The sequence below is a fragment of the Thalassophryne amazonica genome, chromosome 15 (assembly GCF_902500255.1).
Source record: "Thalassophryne amazonica chromosome 15, fThaAma1.1, whole genome shotgun sequence".
Taxonomy (NCBI): Eukaryota; Metazoa; Chordata; class Actinopteri; order Batrachoidiformes; family Batrachoididae; genus Thalassophryne; species Thalassophryne amazonica.
Genome location: NC_047117.1, coordinates 64839952 through 64846000, shown reverse-complemented (window position 1 = coordinate 64846000; position 6049 = coordinate 64839952).

The window sequence follows — 6049 nt, the reverse complement described above, 5'->3', positions numbered from 1 at the left end:
AGGAGACTGAGAAGGTTGATGGCATTTCCATGACCTTCTATCTTTCTTTTTCTGTGGAGATTCTATGTTTCGTAGTTGTGAATCTCGCACCATCTTGCGGCCCGTGACTCATGCGAGAGGTCAGTTTCAGCAGAGTTCCGATTCAGGGCACAATGTAAATAAACGTTGTGAAGTATGGACAACAAGACAACATCGGGGCATGGCAGAAATCCATCACAGGTGCTACACCTCGTCTAGATAACCCTCTCAACTTGGGAGAACGTGTCATCATCATAATTGCCCGTGAATTCGCTGGATCAACATCGTCCACCTCCTCGTTAGCCATTGTGTACATGCGCTGTGAGATGATGGAACTCTGCTGGCACCACAAGGCATTCTGGGTAGCGCAGGGGGTCACCAGGGCCATTATGGGAACTCTTCGAGTACAGAATGGAGGAAGAGCAGGTACTGCCTAGCATTAGCATTAGCATTATGTCCCTGTGCTGTTCAACAAAAACTGACTTGACAATAGTGATGACGTGTTTATGGCTGTTTTGCTGTAACATTTCTGTCTTTGCATCTTTGACATTCTCGTACTTTGTTGTAACTGACCTGTCCATGGTGTACCCCATATCTGGCCCAGTGAGTGCTGATACTGGCTCCAGCCCACCTGTGACCCTTAAATGGAATTAGAGGGTTCAGAAAAGGGATGGATAGATGTTTGATTTTTCCCCTGTTCTTTCCATGTCCTTGTCTGTGGTTTCCACTCAACTCCATGTGGATGTTGGTCAACCCCAGAATTACCTTGAAAGGGTTTTTTTCAAGGTTAATAATGGTCAAAGGTCACCATTATATAACCCACACACACACACACACCATTCTCCAACAACTTGGCACCATAATAATGGAGGAGGTTTCTGGAATTGCCCAGGTAGCATCAAATTGAACAAAGGTCAATCATGAGGCTCAAGATTATTTATGTAGATCAAATGTCAGTGTAAATGTTTCCCCTGTGCTTTGCACCAAACCTGGCACACATATAAAAGTGTGTTGTGGAATTGCCCAGGTTAGTTCAAATTTATCAGAGGTCAATCATTGGGGTCAAAGGTGAATATATTGAATATATATATATATATATATATATATATACACGAGGTCTGTCAATAAAGTATCGTACCTTTTTATTTTCTTCAAAAACTATTTGGATTTCATTCATATGTTTTCACGTCAGACATGCTTGAACCCTCGTGCGCATGTGTGAGTTTTTCCACGCCTGTCGGTGACGTCATTCGCCTGTGAGCAAACCATTCGAAAAATTTATCTGGCTTTCGGTGAAAATTTTACGGGCTTCACAGAGAATAAGGACTTTTACTACAGCTTTAAGGTGTTGGGAAGGTGTCGTAGCACGGACCCACAACAGGGGGCGCAAATGAACGGACAATGAATAAACCAAAAGGTAACAATTTAATGTTGTGACACTACACAACGAAAAGATACAGAAAATATGCACAGTCAATTAGCACCAGGTGATGTGTGGCAGGCTCGAAGATAGGAGACCCCCCCCCCGACGAGAGAGAAGCCGTACTCCACACGGCTTCCTCCACCAACGGCCTGAAGAACACCGGAGCCGCCAAGTCCCGAGTCCCCAGGTGGCCTCTGTTCCCGGCTGTCGACCCTGGTACTGCTGGCAGAGATCAAAAACAGGATGTGTGAGTGTGAGTCCGCACACTCAGTAATACACAGTCCAACACTGATGGGAGGGAGCACCTCCACCTCCAATCATACACTTAAGCAGCTCCTGTCAGTCACTTATCTGGAGGGAGTGGGAGGCGAAGACGTCGCGGTTCCCACAATACGCCGCTCCAACAAAACTGTCCCACAGGAATAAACGGCTGCAAACAGAGATCAAAACGTGGATTAATCCAAATACTGCAGAGAAGGATTACCTCAGGAATGGTAGTCGATTTCTCGGCAAGGAGGTGGAGTTGCAGTCCGGCTTTTATGGTGTGATGTTGATGATGATAAACGAGTGACAGCTGGTGCAGGGAGAGAATGACAGCTGTCACTTCTTCGGGATCTGGCGCCCTCTCGTGCTTGGAGCCCGCACTCCAAGCAGGGCGCCCTCTGGTGGTGGTGGGCCAGCAGTACCTCCTCTTCAGCGGCCCACACAACATTAAGGACTGCTTTAAGGACACTCGGCGTGCCGCGTGCCGCGCTCCGAGCTGCGACGACGCGGCACAAACCACTGGATCATTTCTAAACGGATGGCTCTGTGGATATGAGACCGTCGTGTGCTCTTTCTCTGGTTATCACAAGAGCTGGACATCAGCCATTTTCCGGCAGATTTCACTTTTAACAAGAGATTTTGTCATGGAAAGCCGCACGGAGGCTTCGCGCGTCACGACCGATTCGATGATGAAGCGAGACAAAGGAACACCTCCGTTTCGGAGTGTTAGAGGACAAGTTGGGACATGTCCAGCTCTCCACAATTTCTCTTATACTCACTCGACTGGTAAGCACTGAAAGCCGAGATAGACATGTTGGTCGAATGGTTTCCAGGTGCCAGTCTCTAACAGCTTCTGAAAAAATTCTGATGGAAAAAAAGTCCTTTTCATTCCCCCATTTCCAGACAATGAAAATCCGACGAGGGGATGGGACCACTCCTTCCCAAGGCATGCTCACAGGCGAATGACGTCACCGACAGGCGTGGAAAAACTCACGCATGCGCCGAGGGTTCAAGCATGTCTGACGTGAAAACATATGAATCAAATCCATATAGTTAAAAAAATAAAATAAAAAGGTACAATACTTTATTGACAGACCTCGTGTATATTGTTCAACATCAATTTGCACCAGACTTGGCAAACAGATGGAGCTGGGTTCTGGAATTGACTAGCAAGGTCAAATTTGCCAAAGGTCAATCACTGGGGTGAAAGTCATGTCTGCCTGTCTGTTTGATGGCCTACTTCTCCCACCTATGCAACTTGGTATGTCATTGAAGGCTGACCCCATAATTGCCCTTAAACAGTTAATTTTGGCAAAGGTCAAGGAATCTAATTTTGTACCTGATTTGGACCAAATGTTGCACATAGAAGGATTCCAGAATTCACCTGACAAGGTCAGTCAGAGGTCAAACCTTTGGGCAATGGTCAAAGTCACTGAGGACAAATGTCAATTTGCTATAACCCTGACTGTCTTCAAGTGCACACATACCTAGTTTTTTGTTTTGTTTTGTTTTTTGAACTGGTATAATGAATAACTCATGTTAAAAGATGCCAACATGACCCCAAATTGGTGGTTCACTGGTCCTCAGCTGCATCTATCAGAACTCAAAATTTAGAACCAAATAAGTAGATTTTAAAAAGTTAATGCTGGAAATTTTGCAGGCAAGCTGTCTGACTTCAGTAATCGTGTTTGCTCTGGTAAATGCAAGAATATCCTTTCTGCTTCAATCCATCATAATGCTGTGTCACTAAAACCTGTTTTTTTTTTTTTTTTTTTAATTTGTGATCATAAAGATAAAATGTGCAAAAGCCCAATGGTGCATAAATATTTATGTGCAGATCTACTTTTCCTGCAGTAGGTCTGTCATCAAACTCAGCAGTGAGCACTGTTTTTGCCACTTCATGTGGTACGATGGCAACTCCACTATGAGTTACAGCTCGTAATAAAAACTACCTAAAGAGATTATAGGACACCCCGGTCATTTTGCGCCCAACTCACTCCTTCCCTGAAGTCTTATCAGACCCACTTTTATTGTATCAAAAGAAAATGTAGACATAAACAAACAGTCGCATCATTGAACTGAACACAGGAAACATGACAGACACCAGTAAGTTAAAACACATTATGCTGCCACTTTAGTATTGTAAACATTAGTTTTATACATGAATGGTGCCCTCTGCAGATAATTTAGCCAAACTACATCAAACAGGCAACATTTACTTTATAAACAGTATTTTGCATTTATATCAGATAATTTTGTGAGACATCGTGAATTACAGAGAAATAATTATTTTCTAAGCTCCATATATGTTCAAAGGACTTCCAACAGTCTTTCTGTTGATAATGCATTGCAACATACTGCAAATAAGCTGAAAACATTATTAAATAACAAACGCTAACATTACACAGTAGTTAATGGCATGTTAAATTGACACTGTAACAAGTGCGCATGGTCCCATTCAAAAAGTGGGAAATCATTTCAATCATAGTGTCAAATCTAACAACTCTATTACTGTCAATCAACTCAGTTAAGTTGCTTTTGCACTGCAGTAGATTTGATTTAATGCCAATTTAAATGGAACCATATACACTTGCTGCTGTTTATTTAACACTGAAAAACAAATAGACTGTGTAGTTAAAGAGGTCATACTGTGTAAAATGTGTTTCACAGTGAAATGTAATTTTGGTTTCACAAGCATCCCCAAATGTTGGAATTATGTCTGTATATGTCGGAAAGCTCCTGTTGTTGCCGGCAAATTTAGGCCTGTAATGGCTTGTTGGTAATTTCTGTGACATATGTCACACAATTTCCACTTGAGACATGCCCTCTGAACCAGTCTTTAATCAGTGTCACAAGTTCACTTGATGTGTTGGCAAGAGAATGGAGTAGGCCTGGGCAAGATCCTTGTCTTGATCCAGAGCAAGCCTATCCCAGCTGACCGCTGAGATAGGCTTCAGCCACCCACCTCCTTAGCAGGATTAAGCAGCTTCAGAAAATAAAATGAAAGAATGAACTAACAATCATAATAATTAATAATGAGGGCTGATAACAGTCTAGTACACATACAGCTATCGACAGCTCTGCAAAACTGTCTGCTTTGTTTTATATTTCTTTGGTCTCGACTATTTTTCTTTTCCCACTTCATTAATATCACACATCTGATTTTTTTCTGAAAAACACGCGCACACACACACACACACACATATATATATATATATATATATATATATATATATATATATATATATATATATATATATATATATATATATATATATATATATATATATATAGTCTGAAGTAAGCATGAGATATGCACACTCACCGCATGTTGTTCCTTTCTAAATTTCAGTTCATATGTAGAAAAAAAGTGTAGTTTTTTATGTGTACAAAACACTAAAAAAAGAAAGAATGAAATTTCACTATTGGTTTTAAATAATTTTCATTTATTGTATTTACTCCATTGAATTAACAAATGCTTTTTTCATAGTATGATTAAGTCAGTTGTGTTATTTCAGTGAGTGGCAGTCAGTAACGGTTACTTTTTTAGACCAAGCAGAGGGAAAAAAAATATGGACTCACTCAATTCTGAGGAATAAATTATGGAATCACCCTGTAAATTCTCATCCCCAAAACTATCGAATCTGCATTGGGCAAGGTGATGATGCTGGAACTTTGTTTGGTGCCGTTCCAATGAGATTTATAAAGATGACTGCCTGAAGAGAACATGTAAATTTCCACAGTCATTGATGATATGGGGCTGCATGTCAGGTAAAGGCACTGGTGAGATGGCTGTCATTACATCATCAATAAATGCACAAGTTTACGTTGATATTTTGGACACTTTTTTTTATCACATCAATTGAAAGGATGTTTGGGGATGATGAAATCATTTTTCAAGATGATAATGCATCTTGCCATAGAGCAAAAACTGTGAAAACATTCCTTGCAAAAAGACACATAGGGTCAATGTCATGGCCTGCAGATAGTCCGGATCTTAATCCAATTGAAAATCTTTGGTGGAAGTTGAAGAAAATGGTCCATGACAAGGCTCCAACCTGTAAAGCTGATCTGGCAACAGCAATCAGAGAAGTTGGAGCCAGATTGATGAAGAGTACTGTTTGTCACTCATTAAGTCCATGCCTCAGAGACTGCAAGCTGTTATAAAAGCCAGAGATGGTGCAACAAAATACTAGTGATGTGTTGGAGCGTTCTTTTGTTTTTCATGATTCCATAATTTTTTCCTCAGAATTGAGTGATTCCATATTTTTTTCTCTCTGCTTGGTCTAAAAAAGTAACCGTTACTGACTGCCACAATTTTTTTTTCCTGATTTCTTATAGTGT